The 24,002-nt window shown below is 40.8% G+C and overlaps 1 protein-coding gene across 1 annotated transcript in view; it reads right to left on the bottom strand.

The window, feature by feature from the left end:
- The window catches only part of KCNMB4 (potassium calcium-activated channel subfamily M regulatory beta subunit 4), a gene marked incomplete at both ends in the record, with an annotated part of 64,601 nt that overhangs the window by 12,605 nt on the left and 27,994 nt on the right, over positions 1–24,002 (bottom strand). The gene's annotated exons all lie outside the window — the stretch shown is intronic.

The following is a 24,002-nucleotide window of genomic DNA, read 5'->3' as shown; positions in this document are numbered from 1 at the left end:
AGGGGCAAAAGCAAGCTACCAAATAAAGAGTTAAAGGTAATGATCATGAGATCAATAAACTCAAGAGAAGAATGGATGAACACAGCGAGAATTTTAACAAAGGGTTAGAAAACATAAAGAACCAAACAAAGCTGAAGAATACAATAGCTGAAAGAAAACATACACTAGAAGGAATCAGCAGTAGATGATGCAGAGGAACAGATCAGTGACCTGGAAGACAGAGTAGTAAAAATCACCCAAGCTGAACAGAAAAAAGAAAAAAGGATTTTAAAAAATGAGGTTAGTTTAAGGGACTTCTGAGACAACATCAAGCATACTAACATTTGCATTATAGGGGTCCCAGAAGGAGAAGAGAGAGAGAAAGGGGCAGAGCACTTATTTGAAGAAATAATAGCTGAAAACGTCCTTAACCTATCAAAGGAAACAGATATCCAAGTCCAGGAAGCACAGAGAGTCCTGAACAAGATGAATCCAAAGAAGTCCACACTGAGAGACACTGTAGTTAAAATGGCAAAAAGGCAACTCTCCCACACCATATACAAAAATGAACTTAAAATGTATGAAAGACTTAAATGTAAGGCCCGAAACCTTAAAACTCCTAGAAGAAAACATAGGCAGTACGCTCTTTGACATCGACCTTAGCAGTACTCTGTTTGGATATGGCTCCTCAGGCAAGGGAAACGAAAGCAAAACTAAACAAATGGGACTACGTCAAACTAAAAAGCTTTTGCACAACAAAACAAAAGACAGCCTACTGAATGGGAGAAGATACTTGTTAATAGTACATCTGACAAGGGGTTAATATCCAAAATATACAAAGAACTCATATAACTCAACATCAAAAGAACAAACAGCCTGATTTAAAAATGGGCAGAGAAAAAAAATAAAAAATAAATAAAATAAAAATGGGCAGAGGACCTGAATAGACATTTTTCCAAAGGTGACACACAGATGGCCAACAGGCACATGAAAAGATGCTCAATATCACTAATCATCAGGGAAATGCAAACCAAAACCACAACGAGATAAGGCCTGGTAAACCCAAGTAAGTATTTCCCTGAGTTCTGTGAGCCACTCCAGCAAATCAAACCTGAGGAGGGGGTCATGAGAACCTCCCATCTGTAGCCAAGTCAGACAGAAATTGTGGGTAACCTGGGGACCTACTGCTTGTAGTTGGGATCTGAAGTGGGGTGGAAGCAATCTTATGAGACAAAACCCTTAACCTGTGGGCTTGAGCCCTATCTCCAGGTATATAGTGTCAGAATTGAGTTAAATTGTAGGACACCTAGATGGTATCGTGGAGAACTGCTTGGTGTGGGGAAAATCCCACACACACTTGGTTACCAGAAGTGAAGTGTTTTGTTTGAGGAATAAAGGAGACACACAAGAAGGAGACTGAACTGAGATTTTCCATTAAAGCCTCAAACCAAGTACATATTCATGTTTCCAAACTTGGAGAATTGAATTTGCCAATCCATAGAACGGAACAACACAGAACTGAAATCTTCAGAAATTTGTGGCAATTTTAAAGCTTAGAATTGAAGAAAGGCTCATAGACATTCATTGTAAAAGATAATTACACTTAATACTATCTACAAATTACTACCAGTATGTTTCCTATTGCTGCTCTAACAAATTTAACAGCTTAAAACAATGCAAATTTATTCTCTTATTGTTGTGCAGGTTAGAAGTCTGAACTCTGATACACTGTGCTAAAATGAAGGTGTTAGCAGGGTTGTTCCTTATTAGAGGCTGTAGGGGAGAATCTGTTTCCTTGCCTTTTCCAGCTTCTAGAGGTTCTCTGCATTCCTTGGTTCCTGGCCCCTTCTCTGAATCATTCCAATCTCTTGCTTCCATTGTCATATCTTATGCTACTCCTCAGATCTACTATCTCCCTCTTTAGACCCATACATTGAGGGCCTACCCAGATAATCCAGGATAAGCCTTTCATCTCAAGATCCTTAAACACATCTGCAAAGTCCCTTTTGCCATACAAGGTAACATAAGGTAACAAGGTAAGGTACCAAAAATACATGGGGATTAGAATGTGGACATCTTTGGGAACCATTATTTAGACAACCACACTGCCACGTGCCGCTATCCTATAATCAGTTCCTTACTAACGCAAGTTTTCTATCCCTTTCCCCAGTCAGTCATTCAGAATTAAATCATCAACAAAAGCAACTAAAAAAAACCCCAAAAAACTAGAAAATAAACTCTTTTCTAATGTCCCAAGTTGAGTTATAAAAAATATTTACTTTTTCATTCTTTTTTCAATTTTTGCTCTTTTATGACAAAGGCATTTACATACAAACACACCTGCCTGAAGGTAATACAAAACAGTTCTCTTCCCTTCATCCACACCACTTTCCTACATTGTGCTTTCTCCTACTTAGAGTTCCGCCACATCCCCCAATACCCACTGCTCCTAACCACATCATTAACAGAACTCCGAAAATTTTAAAACAATCCTCCATTCTAATCCTCCCTAAGGAACTGTCTCCTTATTTTCTATAAAATCTCTTTTGTCTTCGTAATACATCTTTGCTATTTCCTTTTCAACTTTACTCCTTATCAAATGTGTCCAAAGATTCTTGATTGTTCTTTACTCCATCTTTCACGAAACAATATGGCACTAGTAATTCTCCATATTAATTTTAACCGCAAGCTTACACCACATCATGAATTTGACCTTCCTGAACTGTTTTCCCCTTTATCTTTCCTTCAAAAATCTTTTTAAAACTCTGAATTTAAAAACTGAGGTAGAATTTCTACACAGGGAAATTCAGAGGTAGTAAGTGTATAGTTTGATAGTGTCATTTTAATACTGTTGATTTCTGATCCTTTTACCTCTAGTTTATAAAAAAAATAAGTTTTATAATTTCTATCCAACCCCTTCTACTATTCACAAATGAGCATGCTTCCATACCATTCTTTCTCGCATATTTAATGATTTAATCTCATATTAAATCCGATCTTAACCAGAAATGTGGACATTTAAGGGTGGGCCATTATGTTCCCAAAGGAAGTCTCTCAGAGCCCATATTCCACCTCAGCAATGCTAACTCCTGGAGAAACAGCCTCAGAAATTAGAAATGTTGGTTTATGATGCTAATGCTCAAAATGCCCTTTGGCTTTTCAGTTCCTTAGAGGAACTAATTCTTAAACATCAAAAGATGCTTGTTGTGATCTAGCATGTCTGAGAATTCAGTGCTGCAAACGGAACTTCCTAACAAGCCAGGGGCTGGGAGGGACGGAAAACAACAGTACTGATTAACCAGGACATCCCAATATTCCCCTTGCTGATGAAGATAAGATAATGGGCCCCTGAGTCACTTTGTGAAGCCAATACCAAAGCAGAAGGAGAAGCTCTCTTTACAGAAAAGGCTGCAAACCCTGAAAAAAATAATCACTGAGAGAAGTTATTAAGTGCCTTTTTCTCAAAATTTCCACAAACAGGGTAGAAGTTCCCCTTTGAAATTAAATAAGATGGTAGCCACAGGCTTACAGTTGAGCTGGTGTCTTCCAAGTTGTCTAATATCGTGATTCTGAGAAACCATGATTCAAACCTACTCCATTGTTTCAGGTGAAGGAAGACCTGGGATGCACCCAGCATAGTAACTGCACACATAGAAAAGGACTCTTTTGAAAGATCACTTTAATAGCCACATTTTGTATCATTTCCCTAAGCTGAATCATGTTCTCATCCCTCCCTCCAGGCAAAGAGGACATGGAAAAGTAGCAGGAGATATAATCACAGATCACACACTTGCAACGTGGGTGTGAGAAACCGTTTCCAGGGAGAAGATGACAAACATACTGATGCACCCGAAATATGCATATGAGCAGGGATTCCATTGGGCATTTGTAAGGCTGGCAAGAGCTTCAGAATTTGGTTCTCAAGGAAATGAGGCGGGTAAGGAATCCCCCCAAATGTCAATGTATCTTCTTACCATCTGAACAATGCTAGGCATATTGTATACGGTTGGAATGTGGCATTTAAAGGGAGGTGAAGAAACATTTCCCCCATGATTTTTTATATAAAATCAAGATGACAGGAGTTCCTTAACTAGCAAAATTGAAGGAGGGGCAGAGCAATGAGGGCTTACCCACCCACCCATGATTCGAATGCAAATGCCCCCCCACAAAGAACAGTGATCTCAGTGGGTCTGCCCAACTCAACAAAGCCTGGATTTGTTGAGCATGACACTGTGCTAAGCTCGAAATGAGAGCTCAGTAAATGTCAGTGGAATAAGAAAGGAATGAAAATCCAGCAAACACAGAGTTTCAGTTAAGCAGATCTGGGGGGGCAGGGGAGGTGGGAGTGGGGGCAGGATCCTAGACTTCATGGGCGTTCTTTGAAGGGCCACATGTATTTGTTTGGGATTGTAAATACCATAGATGCAGTTGCATAAACAGTCATGTGTATTTGCTTGTGTTTTCACCGACTGTGCCAACTATTTTCAGATAATTTCCAAGAGAAAGCGATCGTGTTTACTATGCTTTTTGTCATTACAACATTTCTTTTCTTCCCTTCCTGCTTGGTTATTTAAAAATCGATCTCTAGCCTGTCCAACCAACCCATGTGCGTGTAACTACTGCCACTGATGGTTCCTGTTCCTTCGACTCACCTGCCCCAGCCCTGCTTGGGTGCTTTACCTCCCCGAGAAGCCTTCCAACACTGCTGTTCCTATCCATGGCACTGTTTCGGACCTAGCATGCTAGGAAATGCTGCCAGCACCTGGTAAAGCCAATACCAAAGTGCCCAAGCAGGTGAGAGACATTCTAGTCTTTCCAGACCTCTGAAAAAGATCCTTAGCTCGTTCCACAACTTAATCTCAGGAAATCACTATTAATGTCTGATTAGGTGAAGTTCAATTCCCTGTGATTAGATCCTCAATGAAGAAAAATCAGCCAGTCACCACAATTTCTTCTCCTATCTATACCTCTCCCATCAGCATGGCTCCATTATTTTGGCAGCTCTGAAGAGAGGATCTGAAAATGTATCCTGGGTGGGGAAAAAGTGAATTGCATAGCTTTTTGATTATTATGAAAGCTCGAAGGAAACAGGGCTACTTCTAACATAATTTTGTCATTCTAGACATTTCCCAATTGTTAAAAACGCATCTCATTAAAATGTATTACTCACCAAGCAGTTATTTTTTTAATTAAATAATTAGCAGAGTATACATATTTTGCTGCTGCATGTAGGAAGATAGAAACAGGTTAGCATTTCTATCAAGGCTAGCAATGAACCCTTCAACCTAACCCCTAAATTATACAGTGAAGAGTACATGAATAATAGCTTTACGTTCTGTTTTGTTATAGTCTGTAATGTAGTTATTTCTCTCAGTAAAAGTACACTGAGCAAATATTGAAGTACTTCAGCCCGGTAAAATTAGCTAACTTAATTGTCAAGCTCTTTTCCTAACTGATAAATTGCTTATATGTATATGTTTGGAGAACAAAAGTTTTATAGAGAAATGTGCATAACAATGAAAGTGATGACTTATGGTACAATAATAGAATTTTTCAAACTTGAGTAATTAAAAAGACCCCATCAGTCAATCATAAAGTTTCTCTTGGCTGTGCCCGTAACTTAACTTTACCCTGGTAGCATGTGGTATTCAAAATTCAAGAAAATACACATACATAGCCATCAGACTGTTGGACTAAACATGATGAAGAGTTTGAAAATCACTAAAAAAATTTTGGCACAAGTATTCCTAGGGAAATCTGTTTTCCTCTGATGCGAGACTAATATTGATGTCCCAGAGAGGGGCCACTCCTTTAACCAGAGTCCCACAGTGATAAAGGCACAGGGCAAAGCTGCACATGACCCAAGACAGACAGGTACGGTAAGCAGAAAATAAACTCTCATTGTTATGAGCTACTGAGATTTTCAGGTTGTTATCCCAGCACAATGTGGCCGAAGCTGACTGAATCACACAGATATAGGGTGGGGAATCCTACAGTTTCACCAAGTGAAATGGTCACAACCAGTCCTCTCTTAATCTAAAGCACAAAAACAGTTTGCAGGTGCACATCTGAGTATTTTAAAAGACTTTCTTGGTACTCAGTTCCCTTCCATTCAGCCATTCAACAACACTTGCAGCACCTACAGTGTGGCAGGCACCAGGGCGGTGCTGGTGTGTTGGTTCTCACGAGCCAGCTGGGTAAGCTTGCAGGCAGAACACTGTCTGCTCCTATCTGTATTCCCATCACCCGGCACAATGCCAGGCACTTGCCCCAGGTGCTCTGTAAATGTTTGTTGTTTGTTTACTGTTGAGATACATTTCAAAATGCATTTGTACAAATGAAGAGGCAATACAAGAGAAGTACTTCTGTGTGCCTGGGGAAATGAAAAGGAAATATCTTTTGAGCAAACATGAAAGAAGAGGATTATAGAGTCCAAGTTTCTTGGGAGAAGACATAGCACATACAAATGCACAAGTCCCTTCATCTGTCATTTCAGATTATTTTGCCACCAATGGTACAATTACAGAATGTTATAGCTGCAATCTCATTGATCAGATTTCATAGAGTCCCTGATGTTATCCGATCCCAGTACGGCCTGGAATCCTGGCTGATGTCAGCAGCAGTACAAGCAGAGTGCTTGAGAGCCTGGGCTATGGAGGCAGAATGCACAGGTTTGAATCCTGCTTATGCTACTTGTCAGCTGTGTGATCTGTGCAACTTGTTTAACCTCTCTGTGCTTCATTCCCTTATGTATAAAATGAGAATTATGACAATAATGCCTTGCAAGGATATTGTGCAGATTTAATGAGATTCAATGTATAAAGCACTGTTTCTGGAACAGAGTAAGCATGGTATGAAGGCATTGGCTATTATTGGATAAGGCCAGAGGAAGATTACCAGGGAAATAGTCAAGTCTCTGCCTATGAATCAGTCCTTTCCAGGATTTTTATCAATAATTTAGATAAGGAGATTAAAGTCATTTTGACTTGCAATTAGGATAACATTTTACAATGGAAAAAATAACAAATATGATGCGTGCCAGAATCAAGATTCAAAGTAATCATGAGAATGGAACAATCATTAAAAAAGTAACAGTATATTTATATAGGGATACATTTTAAATTCTTTCATTTAAATCCAGAACATCATTCTCACAGTGAAATGTTAGAAATGGGGAGAGGGGCAGACTTCAAGAGTGCCATGTATAGGGACTTCCCTGGTGGTCCAGTGGCTAAGACTCCACGCTCCTAATGCAGGGGGCCCGGGTTCGACCCTCGATCTCAGAACTAGATCCCACATGCATGCTGCAACGAGGAGTTCACATGCCAGAACTAAGAGTCCACGTGCCGCAACTAAGAAGTCCACATGCTGTAACGAAGATCCCACGTGCTGCAACTAAGACCTGGTGCAGCCAAAATAAGTAAGTAAATTTAAAAAAAGAAGAAGAAGAAGAAGAAGAGCATCACAAGCAGTGAGAACAAGTCTATTCCCAACTGCAATGGCAGCAGTGGACTGGAGGACACCTTTGGTTTGAGGGTCAAGGACTTGGGTTCAGATACTTACTCTGCTCCTCCCTGGTCATGTGACCTTAAAGGCTGTTTGTTCTTCTGTAAAATTCAGATAATATGGTCTACCTTCCTATAGGGCTAACCAAGATGAAGTTTTTCTATTTTTATTGTGGTTAAAAATATATATATATATATATATATGTACACACACACACACACACAATAAAATTTGCCATTTTAAGTATACAATTTAGTGGTGTTAATTAAATTGACAATGTTGTGCAACCAGCACCATTATGTTTCCAAAACTTTTCCATCACCCCAAATGGAAGCTATGTAACCATTAAGCAATGACTCCCCTTTCCCTCTTCCCCCAGTCCCTGATAACCTCTAATCTACCTCCATCTCTATGAATGTGCCTATTCTAGGTATTTCCTCAGATGAATTACTGACAACCAAAAATGTTTGGAAATGGAGTAGGATGCTTCAGGAGAAATGACATCCATTGTCACCAAAGTTGTTAAAGTAGAGGATGGAAGACACTTTCAAAAAACGTGGCAGGAGGGCTTCCCTGGTGGCGCAGTGGTTGAGAGTCCGCCTGCCGATGCAGGAGACACGGGTTCGTGCCCTGGTCTGGGAAGATCCTGCATGCCGCGGAGCGCCTGGGCCTGTGAGCCATGGCCGCTGAGCCTGCGCGTCCAGAGCCTGTGCCCCGCAACGGGAGAGGCCACAACAGTGAGAGGCCCGCGTACCGCAAAAAAAAAAAAAAAAAAAAAGTGGCAGGGGATTTCCCTGGTGGTGCAGTGGTTAAGAATCCGACTGCCAATGCAGGGGACACGGGTTCGAGCCCTGCTGGGAAGATCTCACATGCCGCGGAACAACTAAGCCCGTGCACCACAACTACTGAGGCTGCGCTCTAGAGCCCACAAGCCACGACTACTGAGCCCACGTGCCTAGAGACCGTGCTCCACAACAAGAGAAGCCACCGCAATGAGAAGTCCGCGCACTGCAATGAAGAGTAGCCCCCGCTCGCCGCAACTAGAGAAAGCCCACGAGCAGCAACGAAGGCCCAATGCAGCCAAAAATAAATAAATAAAATAAATAAATTTATTAAAAAAAAAAGTGGCAGGGATTCACTTCAGGTTGGAATAAATGACTAGAAGATGTCTCCCAGATTTGATACCCTCTACATGTGTTAGAGGCTAATTCTGGCCCCATTTTATCCAAGATGAAACTGAGGCAAGAGCTCTTCAGTAAGTAGACCAAGGTCACACAACAAGTCAGGAAGAGAGCTATGGATAGAACTCAAGTCTCCTGACGCACAGCCCTGTCCTGCATTCCACCATCTGACGGTGCTGCACTCTGTGACCTACTTGTCCTACAGCTCCTGTAGTTTTCCTCCCAAATACCCTCGCAGCTTTGTTTAATAGCTACGTAAACTATCCTAAGTGAAAAGTGATTTAATAACATCAAATTCTTAACTTTACTGCCACAATGATGAAAGCTGTTAGAAGGTGAATTTGCAAGCATAAAAACACTTTGAATAACCATCAGAAAACAGACTCTCAAATTTACATCCTAAGTAATGTACAGCCATTTTGGTGTCAGACTTTGAAAGAACACTGAAGTGAATTCCATACATATTCTATAGCACACTGGAGAGGGCACAGCCATCACTGCTTTTTTTTTTTTTTTTTTAAAGTACAGGTTTTGAGACCAGCGAGAGCTTTCAATTCTGATGTAATCTCTCTTAATATGGAACCAGACACAAATGTATACAGAAAAGACTCAATTTTGGTAAGATTCCAGATTCACTGTTTTCTTTTTTAAGACTCAAGATATATCATTGGACTTAATGCCTAAAAAGAAAACCAATATATTCCTTTAAAAATCAACTATAGAACCAGTCTCTTATTTAATGAAAGATTATAAGAAATATTTTTCAGAGTAAACAGAAAACAAAAGTAAAAAGCTCTATTAAAAATTAAATTTTTATCAAATAACAAGTCTAGTAATTCATTCAAAGGTCAATAAAATTTCCCTATGGAATTTATTCAAAATATCACTTCCCATATTTATATGCACATTTCCCCCCATTTGTATCCTAAGAGGTCTGCAAGTAAAGATGAGGTTTTTTTCTTTAGTAATTTGTCTTATAAAAAAATAAAAGGAAAGCTTAGGGCTTCCCTGGTGGGGCAGTGGTTGAGAGTCCGCCTGCCGATGCAGGGGACACGGGTTCGTGCCCCGGTCCGGGAAGATCCCACATGCCGCGGAGCAGCTGGGCCCGTGAGCCATGGCCACTGAGCCTGCGCGTCCGGAGCCTGTGCTCCGCAATGGGAGAGGCCACAACAGTGAGAGGCCCGCGTACCGCCAAAAAGAAAAAAAAAAAAAAAAAAAGTAAAGCTTAGAAGCCAATGGAACAATTAAATTCAACCCATAAGTATATTAAAAGAAATCTGGTTTTAGAGCTTCATAAGTCGAAAACAAATGCAAAGACATAGCCAAAATCAATTACAATTGACCAATCATTTTTCACTGTATTGGTTACAAATGTATATAAACATGTAAGTACAATCTCACTTACATGCTTAATCTCACTTCTGTACAATCTCATGTCCATTCCCTCCTTCCCTTCTCCACTAATTCTGCCTTTGCCCAAGCTCTTTTCATCCCTTGTTTAGACTGATGTGATACTTTTCAATTTGTTTAACCTTCCTCAATTTTTGGCTTATATCCAGTCTGTCTTCCATGCAGCCACAAGACTGGTCTCCCTCAAGTACAAATGTGACTTGCTACTCCAGTGCACACTGAATAAAGTCTAGAACCTTAGCATGCCATAAGAGCACAGTATTATCTCATTCAACCTCTGCCGGCTCATCTATCACTTTTCCCCTAAATGCACTCTCCAAGAATACGTAGCTCCTTACATTTCTTTCAGTTGCCTATAACATTCCAAATATTAATGCCTTATTTTCCCTGAAATCCCCTTCCCTAGCCTTCATTTATCTGGGAAATTCCTACTCATTTAAAAAAAACAAAACAAAACAACAACAACAGCTCAAACTTTTCTCTATCAAGGCTTTTCTCTCTCCACTCCTTATCTCCATTCAAGTAGGTCCAGGCACTATACTGTGTGTGTGTGTGTGTGTGTGTGTGTGTGTGTGTGTGTGTGTGTGTGTGTAATTATGGCACTTACTAAGTTACATTCCAATTGTTTATTTACATGTTGGTCTTTCATAGTAGTCAGTGAGTTCCTTGAAGACAGAAACCAAGTCTTATTATCTTTGATCTTTGATCACTGTTGTTTGGTATAAGACAGGTGATTAATAAATGCTTGTTGAATAAATGAAAGAGTAAATGACTGAAATGGTGGTAATTTTATGGATGAAATCTAGGACACTGAAGAGGATAACACATGATAGAAGACTGATAATATATCTGTGGTAGGAAGCTTCTGCAGCCCCTAAAACAGTATTATTTATTTCAAGGAGAGGAGCTAGGTATTCACATAAGTGAATTTTCCAAATAATTGAAGTTTAACCTTTCAAGTTGAATAAAAACTAATACAAATATTAAAATATAATTGGCAACATCTTTCTAAAAATGCATTACACATTTCCTTGCCTTTTAAGGAGAGTACATTGAACCAAATTTAACTTTTTTGATGACTCAGTGTCATCATTATGAAACTCAGTTACTGTTGAGGTAGGAGGACTGTCTGCTCCTCCACTAAATGGCTCCAGACTGTTAACCATTTGGTTCTTTGCTAATCTTCTTTCTCTCTCAACATTAGGATTTGATCTAGTGTCTTAAGCTGTTGTAATTGTACAAGCCTTCAGAATCAGGGGATCACAAAATCGTAAAACTTGAGAACTTAGAGGACTCTTAGAGATCATTTAATCTATCAATCTATCAAATTTTGTAGATATGAAAACTAAGCCCTAAGTAAGTGAGAGTTCCTTTTCTGATTGATTGCTTTTAACCTTCTATTTTAATGGCTTTCAAACTGTGTTCTCAAGAGCATTCTACTCAGCTTTAGCTGGGGCCATTATGTTCATCTTTCTCTAAAATGCTAAGGGCAAATTTAAGTTGAAAATATATACTATAGGACCCACATACTCTGAAGGAACTTAAAAATTAGGATATAACTGTTCAGTGTCAGAAGTACAATGTATTTATTTTATTTCACAATAGAATCCATTCTTTTTTGTTATTTTTGTGTGTTCCGCTGCTTTACTCATCAATCAAATCTCTATTATTTATTCAGCCTCCAATCAGTGAATAACAGGGCTATTCATTGATTAGTTTTTCTACCCCAGTTGTTAGAAATTTACAGAGCAAGGAAAGAAAAGCACATACATTTACTAAGTACTCATTCTTATGCAGATATGATCCTTTCCAAAACAAAACAAACAAACAAACAAAACCCTTAAGACAGATAACATTATCCTCATTGTATAGATGAGGAAACCAAGAGCAAGAAGTTCCACAATTTCCCCTAGGTCACATAGTTAGTAAGTGGTAGATGTAAACACAGATGCCTACTGCCACATAGTTGCTGCATTAAGGAATTCATAATCTATAAAAGGAGAAAGATACATATTCAACCAACTCTATAACAGTGTGAAAAAAGCAACCCTAGCCCTGGAGGAGCTCAGATGAGGAAGTGACTGATTATACCTGAAAAGGTGAGAGGTTACACAGTGGCCTTTGAGGCAAATCTTATTAACAGTAATAAAAATAGGCAGACGTCTGAGTGGAGGAGGTGCTGCTGTCGCCCCCGTCCCTGACTCCACCGCGGAGCCCGGAGCCCAGAGCCCACCACTCTGCGTGGAGCCCACCCGTCTCTGGTGCGCGTCCCTGTCCCTCCCTCCTCAGCCACCAGGGATGCGGCGGGTTGAGCAAGACACTCTGTTGGCATCAGGCAAGCAGGATCACAACAACTCATTTTTTCCAGTGAAATAATCCATTTATCAAGGGGAAATTGAATCGGAAAGGCATCTTGCCAGCTATGTGATTTGGAATAGATTAAGGGAGACATGGAAGGGATCTCCATTGACATCAGAAGCTGTGATATCAGGACCTCTTGCTCATCTTCAGGTAAGAGTTCAACCTACAGATGCTTTACAAGTCTTACTATTAAAATTACTCCTAGACAGACCTTCAAGATGACAGAGGAGTAATATGTGGAGATCACCTTCCTCCCCACAAATACATCAGAAATACATCTACATGTGCAACAACTCCTACAGAACACCTACTGAATGCTGGCAGAAGACCTCAGACTTCCCAAAAGGCAAGAAATTCCCCACGTACCTGGCCGTGTGGCTGACAGGGTCTTGCTGCTCTGGCCTGATGTCAGGCATGAGTCTCCGAGGTGGGAGAGCCGAGTTCAGGACACTGGTCCACCAGAGACCTCCCGGCCCCACGTAGTATCAATCAGTAAGAGCTCTCCCAGAGAGCTCCATCTCAATGCTAAGACCCAGATCCACTCAACAACCAGCAAGCACCAGTGCTGGACACCCAGTGCCAAAAAACTAGCAAGACAGAAACACAACCCCACCCATTAGCAGAGAGGCTGCCAAAAATCATAATAAGTTCACAAACACCCCAAAACACACCACCGGACATGGTCCTGCCCAACAGAAAGACAAGAGCCAGCCTCATCCACCAGAACACAGGCACCAGTCCCCTCCACCACGAAGCCTACACAACCCACTGAACCAACCATACCCACTGAGGGCAGACACCAAAGACAACGGGAACTACGAACGTGCAGCCTGAGAAAAGGAGACCCCAAACACAGTAAGTTAAGCAAAATGAAAAGACAGAAAAATACATAGCAGATGAAGGAGCAAGGTAAAAACTCACCAGGCCAAACAAATGAAGAGGAAATAGGCAGTCTACCTGAAAAAGAATTCAGAGTAATGATAGTAAAGATGATCCAAAATCTTGGAAATAGAATGGAGAAAATACAAGAAATGTTTAACAAGGACCTAGAAGAACTAAAGAGCAAACATACAATGATGAACAACACAACAGATGAAATTAAAAATTCTCTAGAAGGAATCAATAGCAGAATAACTGAGGCAGAAGAACGGATAAGTGACCTGGAAGATAAAACTGTGGAAATAACTACCACAGAGCAGAATAAAGAATGAAAGGAATTGAGGACAGTCACAGAGGCCTCTGGGACATTAAATGCACCAACATTCGAATTATAGGGGTCCCAGAAGAAGAAGAGAAAAAGAAAGGGACTGAGAAAATATCTGAAGAGATTATAGTGGAAAACTTCCCTAACATGGGAAAGTCCAGGAAGCAAAGACAGTCCCATACAGGATAAATCCAAGGAGAGACGCGTCAAGGCACATATTACTCAAAGTATCAAAAATTAAATACAAAGAAAAAATATTGAAAGCAGCAAGGGAAAAGCAACAAATAACATACAAGGTAATCCCCATAAGGTTAACAGCTGATCTTTCAGCAGAAACTCTGCAAGCCAGAAGGGAATGGCAGGACATATTTAAAGTGATGAAAGGGAAAAACCTACAACCTAGATTACTCTACCCAGCAAGGATCTCTTTCAGATCTGACGGAGAAATTAAAACCTTTACAGACAAGCAAAAGCTAAGAGAATTCAGCACCACCAAACCAGCTTTACAACAAATGCTAAAGGAACTTCTCTAGGCAGGAAACACAAGAGAAGGAAAAAACCTACAATAACAAACCAAAAACAATTAAGAAAATGGTAACAGGAACATACAAATGGATAATTACCTTAAATGTAAATGGATTAAATGCTCCAACCAAAAGACATAGACTGGCTGAATGGACACAAAAACAAGACCCGTATATATGCTGTCTACAAGAGACCCACTTCAGACCTAGGGACACATACAGACTGAAAGTGAGGGGATGGAAATGATATTCCATGCAAATGGAAATCAAAAGAAAGCTGGAGTAACAATTCTCATATCAGACAAAACAGACTTTAAAATAAAGACTATTACAAGAAACAAAGAAGAACACTACATAATGATCAAGGGATCAATCCAAGAAGAAGATATAACAATTGTAAATACTTATGCACCCAACATACGAGCATCTCAATACATAAGGCAAGTGCTAACAGCCATAAAAGGGGAAATCGACAGTAACACAATCATAGTAGGGGACTTTAACACCCCACTTTCATCAATGGATAGATCAACCAAAATGAAAGTAAATAAGGAAACACAAGCTTTAAATGACACATTAAACAAGATGGATTTAATTGATATTTATAGGACATTCCATCCAAAAACAACAGAATACCCTTTCTTCTCAAGTGCTCATGAAACATTCTCCAGGATAGATCATATCTTGGGTCACAAATCAAGCTTTGGTAAATTTAAGAAAATTGAAATCATATCAGGTATCTTTTCCGACCACAACGCTATGAGACTAGATATCAATTACAGGAAAAAAAAACTGTAAAAAATACAAATACATGTAGGCTAAACAATATGCTACTAAATAACCAAGAGGTCAGTGAAGAAATCAAAGAGGAAATCAAAAAATACCTGGAAACAAATGACAATGAAAATGCGACGACCCAAAACCTATGGGATGCAGCAAAAGCAGTTCTAAGAGGGAAGTTTATAGCAATACAATCCTACCTCAAGAAACAAGAAACATCTCAAATAAACAACCTAACCTTACACCTAAAGCAATTAGAGAAAGAAGAACAAAAAAACCTCAAAGTTAGCAGAAGGAAAGAAATCATAAAGATCAGAAATAAATGAAAAAGAAATGAAGGAAACGACAGCAAACATCAATAAAACTAAAAGCTGGTTCTTTGAGAAGATAAACAAAATTGATAAACCATTAGCCAGACTCATCAAGAAAAAAAGGGAGAAGACTCAAATCAATAGAACTAGAAATGAAAAAGGAGAAGTAACAACTGACACAGCAGAAATACAAAGGGTCATGAGCGATTACTACTAGCAACTATATGCCAATAAAATGGACAACCTGGAAGAAATGGACAAATTCTTAGAAATGCACAACCTTCTGAGACTGAACCAGGAAGAAATAGAAAATATAAACAGACCAATCACAAGCACTGAAATTTAAACTGTGATTAAAAATCTTCCAACAAACAAAAGCCCAGGGCCAGATGGCTTCACAGGAGAATTCTATCAAACAGTTAGAGAGGAGCTAACACCTATCCTTCTCAAACTCTTCCAAAATATAGCAGAGGGAGGAACACTCCCAAACTCATTCTATGAGGCTACAATTGCCCTGATACCAAAACCAGAAAAGATGTCACAAAGAAAGAAAACTATAGGCCAATATCACTGATGAACATAGATGCAAAAATCCTAAACAAAATACTAGCAAACAGAATCCAACAGCACATTAAAAGGATCATACACCATGATCAAGTGGGGTTTATCCCAGGAATGCAAGGAGTTTTCAATATACGCAAATCAATCAATGTGAAACACCACATTAACAAATTGAAGGATAAAAACCATATGATCATCTCAATAGATGCAGAAAAAGCTTTTGACAAAATTCAACACCCATTTATGATAAAAACTCTCCAGAAAGTAGGCATAGAGGGAATTTACCTCAACATAATAAAGGCCATAATATGACAAACCCACAGCCAACATCGTTCTCAATGGTGAAAAACTGAAACCATTTCCACTAAGATCAGGATCAAGACAAAGTTCACCACATTCACCCCTATTATTCAACATAGTTTTGGAAGTTTTAGCCACAGCAATCAGAGAAGAAAAAGAAATACAAACTGGAAAAGAAGAAGTAAAACTGTCACTGTTTGCAGATGACATGATACTATACATAGAGAATCCTAAAGATGCTACCAGAAAACTACTAGAGCTAATCAATGAATTTGGTAAAGTAGCAGGTACAAAATTAATGCACAGAAATCGTGCATATACACTAATGATGAAAAATCTGAAAGAGAAATTAAGGAAACACTCCCATTTACCACTGAAACAAAAAGAATAAAATACCTAGGAATAAACCTACCTAAGGAGACAAAAGACCTGCATGCAGAAAACTATAATACACTGATGAAAGAAATTAAAGGTGATACAAACAGATGGAGAGATATACCATGTTCTTGGAATGGAATAATAAACATTGTGAAAATGACTCTACTACCCAAAGCAATCTACAGATTCAGTGCAATCCCTATCAAACTACCAATGGCATTTTTCACAGAACTAGAACAAAAAAATTCACAATTTGTATGGAAACACAAAAGATCCCGAATAGCCAAAGCAATCTTGAGAAAGAAAAACGGAGCTGGAGGAATCAGGGTCCCTGACTTCAGACTATACTACAAAGCTACAGGATCCAGACAGTATGGTACTGGCAGAAAAACAGAAATACAGATTAATGGAACAGGATAGAAAGCCCAGAGATAAACCCATGCACATATGGTCACCCGATCTTTGATAAAGGAGGCAAGAATATACAATGGAGAAAAGACAGCCTCTTCAATACATGGTGCTGGGAAAACGGGACAGCTAGGTGGAAAAGAATGAAATTAGAACACTCCCTAACACCATACACAAAAATAAACTCATAATGGATCAAAGTCCTAAATGTAAGGCCAGACACTATAACACTCTTAGAGGAAAACATAGGCAGAACACTCTATGACATAAATCACAGCAAGATCCTTTTTGGCCCATCTCCTAGAGAAATGGAAATAAAAATAAACAAATGGGACCCAATGAAACTTAAAAGCTTTTGCACAGCAAAGGAAAACATAAGGCGAAAAGACAACCCTCAGAATGGGAGGAAATATTTGCAAATGAAGCAACTGACACAGGATTAATCTCCAAAATATACAAGCCGCTCAAGCAGCTCAATATCAAGAAAACAAACAACCCAATCCAAAAATGGGTAGAAGACCTAAAGAGACATTTCTCCAAAGAAGATATAAAGATCGCCAACAAACACATGAAAGGATGCTCAGCATCACTAATCTTTAGAGCAATGCAAATCAAAACTACAATGAGGTATCACCTCACACCGGTCAGAATGGCCATCACCAAAAAATCTACAAACAGTGCTTCCCTGGTGGCACAGTGGTTGAGACTCCGCCTGCCGATGCAGGTGACACGGGTTCGTGTCCCAGTCCGGGAAGATCCCACGTGCTGCAGAGCGGCTGGGCCCATGAGCCATGGCTGCTGAGCCTGCGTGTCCAGAGCCTGTGCTCTGCAATGGGAGAGGCCACAACAGTGAGAGGCCCGCGTACCGCAAAAAAAAAAAAAAAAAAAAATTTACAAACAATAAATGCTGGAGAGGATGCGGAGAAAAGGGAACCCTCCTACACTGTTGGTGGGAATGTAAATTGATACAGCCACTATGGAGAACAGTATGGAGGTTCCTTAAAAAACTAGAAACAGAACTACCATATGACCCAGCAATCCCACTACTGAGCATATACCCTGAGAAAACCATAACTCAAAAAGAGTCATGTACCACAATGTTCATTGCAGCTCTATTTACAATAGCCAGGACATGGAAGCAACCTAAGTGTCCATTGACAGATGAATGGATAAAGAAGATGTGGCACATATATACAATGGAATATTACTCAGCCATAAAAAGAAACGAAATTGAGTTATTTGTAGTGAGGTGGATAGACCTAGAGTCTGTCATACAGAGTGAAGTAAGTCAGAAAGAGAGACAAATACCGTATGCTAACACATATATATGGAATTAAGGAAAAAAAAGAAAATATGGTTTGATGAACCTAGGGGTAGGACAGAAATAACGATGCAGACATAGAGAATGGACTTGAGGATGGGGGAGGGGGAAGGGTAAGCTGGGACGAAGTGAGAGAGTGGCATGGACATATATATACTACCAAATGTAAAATAGATAGCTAGTGGGAAGCAGCTGCATAGCACAGGGAGATCAGATTGGTGCTTTGTGACCACCTAGATGGGTGGGATAGGGAGGGTGGGAGGGAGATGCAAGAGGGAGGGGTATGGGGATATATGTGTAGCTGATTCACTTTGTTATACAGCAGAAACTAACAAACAATGTACAGCAATTATACTCCAATAAAGATGTTTAAAAAAAACAGTAATAAAAATAATAATAGCAAAAACTTTTATAGGAATTAGTACAGGTAGGCACATGTCATCTCATTGATAACCTCACAATAACCTTATTATTTCTCCCTCTACAAAGGGAATGGAGGCATAGGTAGGTCAGAGTAACATACCCAAGGAATGAGTAACCATTTTCCAGGGGCACACCCTATTCAAGGGGAAGCTGGTGAAGGCAAAGATGAGGGAGGAGAATTGTATGGACAGACTGAGACTACAGAGACACTTTCTAGCAATGGAATGGGGCTTTCAAAACAAACTTGGTAAGGGGGCATCACACAGGTTTTGCTGAGAAAGGATAAGCCAAGAAAAGGCTAAGAAGAGAAAAGAATGGTATAGGGAGGGTAAGTGTGACCTTACCTAAAGTGTGACCTTAGCAAAAAGTGTAAAATAAAAATCTACACTTTGTATGGAGATTGTGAGCCTCGAGGTTGAAGGAGACGAACCCAAAGGTTGTAGAGGAAGATCATGAACGGAGGCAGCCCGGGACAGCTTCCACTGAGCCCTGGACGTGACGTCACGCCAGCAGCACCTCCTTGGTGCTCCTTGGTGCAGAAGGAGGGAGCGACTGCATGGGGACTGTCCTGCCATGGCAGGCATGGCTGCTGGTGGCTGCTCTGGCCACCGCAGATTCTAGTCCTGAGTATACCTCACCTAAATAAGGCTTCAACAATGGAAAGCTAAGACTTCCATCGTCTTTGTCTTCGATTTTTAAAATAACACCCTTTTCTTGAAAATGGAAACTTCTTGGTACCTCTTCTCCCTAATTTCCCGAATTTGAGTGAAATCTAAAGGTTAATTTAAATATAAAGTCCATCTGATCAAGAGCATCTGGGAGTCTCTACAGTAAGTCTATTTTTATTTCATATTTAGCAGTAGTAAAAAGTGTACTCAGAGTAGATGGCACCAAGGAGCTGCCATTTTTCACACCTACAACCAGCATGCTTGTTTCCTCTTGCAAATGTCACAGTGAAAGAGCCAAAACTCCAAAGTTCTGTTTTCCCAAAGTCACTTAAAAATTATGTCTTGAGTGCTTCTGAGTGTGACAGACCACCCCCACTTCTATCTACACCCCGACAGTCTGAAAACGGGACTGATGGATAAGGAATGATGGATAGATGATGGATAAGGAATGGCTATCCGTTCTCAATGAGGAATGGGGGGCTTAAATGTACTGCTACTAAAGTTAATACAACTGATACATCATGCAGGGTGAGCTCTTTTCAGAGAGTTCTCACTATTCCAGGGAATGGTCCTGCTTGGCTGGGCTCTGAAGGTAGTCAGAGCTCACGCCCTAACAGGAGGCCACATGGGGTTGCCAGCCTTTAGAAAACTCGGTGCCTGAGTGGGGAGTGAGGGGAAGTTAAGAAGTGATCAGCAGCTGGGCAGGGCAGGACAGCCCATGGGAGGGGGCACCTGTCTGCTTCCACCTGCAAGCTAAGGTCACGGATGCTCGGAAACCAGCTTCTGGTCCAGCGCTTGGAAGCTTAAAGGCTCACCTGGTTCAGACGGTGATGGGTTCAGTATCAAACTGTCTTGACTGCTGGTGCCTATTTCCTGTTGCTGTGCTCCCACCTCACAGAAAAACATATCCCCGCTTAACCTTTTTATTTCCTCTTATCTTGTTTTCTTCAGGGCTCCCTTTTTGCCTTATTTACTAACTGTGGTCAATGTTTCCTTCTTCCTCAGCAGTTTTAGTCCATACCTGTCTCATTTCTCTGTATCCATTCCTGTTTCCCTCTCAGTTACTCATCTCCTCCCCCATATTCTTTTTCCAGTCATGGCAAACTTCTTGAAAAAGGAGTCTGCACTTCGTAAAGCCTTCATGGTCTCACCTCAGGCTAATACAAAATGATTTCAAACCCTGTGCTTTAAGACAGTACCTAAACCGTGTTCACAAAGATCACGCACACGCTCCTAATTGCCACAGCGGATGACTTCCCAGTAGTCTGTCTTGATTACCCCTTTCCCCTTAAAACACTCCCCCTTCCAAGTCTTTTCACTTTCCTCTCCACATCTGGCCACTCTTTCTCCATCTTTTCCCCTCATACCGTCAACACAGAGGATCCCACGATTCTGTCAGCATTTCTCTCCTCACTCCAGTATGCATTCTTTCTCCTTGCTTCAGCTACAGCTTGTGTGCCAGTGATTCCCAGACTCGCATAACACTGACCCTGACCTCTTGCTTCTGAACTAAAAGAGGTACTTCTACCTCTTTCTTTTGGATATCTTACAAGAGCCCCAAATTCAACCGTCAGAGCTAGACTCTCCTCACGCTCAGTCAAATGTGGTACCTCCCTTTTCCTCATCACGTGGTCATCAAGTTCTGGTGATTGTAATTCCAAATGTCTTTCTGATGTACCCCTCCGTGAGCTACTTCCATTACCTCTACTCTCGCCTAGGCCCTCAAACTGCTTTAACGGGACAAGAAGATGGTTAATAGAAGGAGCTTTGGGAATCAGACTAGCTGGATTCTGGGTTTTTTTCACTTAAAGACTTCAGATGGAGTCTTTAAGACTCAGTTTTCTCACTTGTCAAGTGGGGCCAGAATTTAGAACTATTATAAGAAATTTGGTGATCTAACCAAAATGTTATTCACAATGGTTGGCCCACGGTAGCCACTCAAAAATGTTATGTTTTGCACTCAGTACTCTCCTTATTTCCTCCCGTCTCTGAGCTGGAGCTCCTGCCTTTAGCCCATCTCTCCTCTCCAGCACACATTCAACTCTCACACCAATTACTTTCTAAATCAGAGATCTATTCATGTCAGTCTTTGGTTCAAAAAAAAAAAAAAAAAACTTTTCACAAATTTTCATTGCCCATATGACAAAGACCATCTCCTTAGTTTGGCATTTTTGACCCTTTAGAAATCTAACCCCAAGCTACCTTTCCAGCTTACAGATTCACCACTCCTTATTATATAACCTATTACCTAATGTACCTTACATCGTCAAGCTTGGTTTCTTTATCGCAGCCACCCCATCTTCAAGGTCTTCCTCCCTTTCATTTCTAGCTGACGAAGTCATACTTATATTTGCATAAGCATCTGTTTCCCCCAATAAAGTCTAATTCCTTGGAAGCAAAGAACCTGCCTTATTATTCTGACACATTGCATTCATTGATACATTCATTCACCAAACATTTTTAAACTGAGAACCAGGCACTGTGTGAAGTGCTAGGGATTCAAAGCCAAAGAAGATATAGCCCACGCCATTAACCAGTAGACAGTCTGGATGGGAAGATGGGCATACAAAAAATTCCAGGAGAGGGTGACAGGTGAGAGGATAGAGCAGTGGCTCTCGATCCTGGTCGTATATTAGAATCCCTGGAATCAATTTTTTAATCAATTTAAAAGAATGCTAATGCCTAGGTTCAACCACCAAGAATTCTAATTTAATTCGTCTGCGATGCGTTTCTTTAAAAGCTCTTCTGGTATAGTTACGATAGTGAGGGTTGCAAACCTCTGAGAAAGAGCTCTATACACAACATGGGAGATACACCTTATAGCTGGCACTTTTGGTTGTTCCACAAATTCTGCCCCCTTCTGTACAACCTTCCTCCACATGATTTAGGAGACACTGCCTTATCCCCATCTCAGAGGTCGATTCTAATTGCTCTTTCTTGTGATTGGTTTAGGTGTAGGCAAGGACACCTGAGGGGAGGCTGGTTGTGGGAAGTTGGGAAAAGGTTTCCTAATCTTAAGAAAAATATACCAGGAGAGATAGGTTTCTTTCTGCCTTTGGACACTGCTGTGCCTGGCTGTGACATCTGGAACCACAGCAACCACACTGTATCCATGAGGGGAGCCACCCGGAGGTAAAACTGATATCTAGAAAAGAGCGGCATTCTTGATGACACTGTCAAGTCATTGTATCAAACTACCCTACTATTGGTCCACCTGTGCATTTTTGGATGTGTGAAATAATAAATTTCCTAACTGTTTATGCTATTTTGAGTCAGTTTTCTGCTGACCTGAAGCAGATGGTATCCTAACTGATATACAAATAAACCAAACTTGAAGATCAAGGAAAGCAGTCCAGAGAAGGTGATAATCAGAGGAGAGTCTTCAGCAAGGCAGTCAAGAAGCAGGAGAGACAAATAAATAGGCATGGATATAAAAGCATAAGATATTCATAGAACTTCCTATAGTTCAGAATGGCTACTGCAAATAATACGAGTATGGAGATGAAGTTGGAGAGGAGGGAGTCTGGGGCAAGAACTTGAGGAGGCCTGTATGCTGTGAACTAGATTAAATATGGCCACAAAACCGTTGCCACTTCTTCTATCAAGAAGCAGAGTCTGGGCTTCCCTGGTGGCACAGTGGTTGAGAGTCCGCCTGCCGATGCAGGGGACACGGGTTCCCGGTCCGGGAAGATCCCACATACCGCGGAGCGGCTGGGCCCGTGAGCCATGGCCGCTGAGCCTGTGCGTCCGGAGTCTGTGCTCCACAACGGGAGAGGCCACAGCAGTGAGAGGCCCGCGTACCGCAAAAAAAAAAAAAAAAAGAAGCAGAGTCTATTTCAATACCCCATGAATCTGGCTGGCTTCATGACTTGCTTCGACCAATAGAACATGTCAAAAGGGATGTGACGTGAGTTCCAGAGCCAAGGCCTGGCTCTCTTTAAACGCTCTCCTGAGGTTGCCATATTGGAAGGAAGGCAATCTAGCCTGCTGGCAGATGAGAGGCCAGGTGGAGAACGGAGATGCCTCAGCTGAGCCAGCACCAAGTGCTGGGCATGTGAGGGAGGGTCCATGCCCTCGTGGACCACGCAGCTAGTCCAGCCATCATGTGAAGAACCAGCAGATGAACTTCCCAGCCAACCCACAGGATCTAAGAAATAGTAAATCACCGTCGCAGTAGGCCACTAGATTTGGGGTGGCTTGTTACACAACAACAGATACATACATAGGCCATGCCAAGATGTTTGGACTTTACTCTAAAACTATGAGGAGTAACCTGATCAGACTCATGTTTTAGAAAGATCACCTTGGCAGCAAGGTGGAGAATGTCTTGGAGGGGGGTGCAGGGCAGAGGTAGAAGGACTGGTTAGAAGACTATTGTGTTAATAGGGCTGAGAAATAATATGAATCTGAACTAAAACAGTGGCAGAGGGAAGGCAGAGAAGAGTTAATATAGGGGTAAAATCAACAGGATGGTGAATACAGGTTATAGAGTGTAAAGGAGAAAATGAGTTAAGAATTACTCAAAGTTTCTGGACTCTGCAAACGAGGGGACGATAGTGCCATTCACTAAGAGAGGGAACTATGGGAGGAAGAGAAAGTCTGACCTAACTTTGGAACTCCCAAGTGGAGATGTACAGCAAGGAGTTGAGAATACTCAATACGCAATAAATGTTTGATGAACAAATTA

The sequence above is a fragment of the Leucopleurus acutus genome (genome assembly GCF_964270905.1).
Source record: "Leucopleurus acutus genome assembly, chromosome: 11".
NCBI lineage: Eukaryota > Metazoa > Chordata > Mammalia > Artiodactyla > Delphinidae > Leucopleurus > Leucopleurus acutus.
The sequence above is the reverse complement of the archived record's forward strand: the minus strand, read 5'-3'. Positions and strand labels throughout refer to the sequence as shown.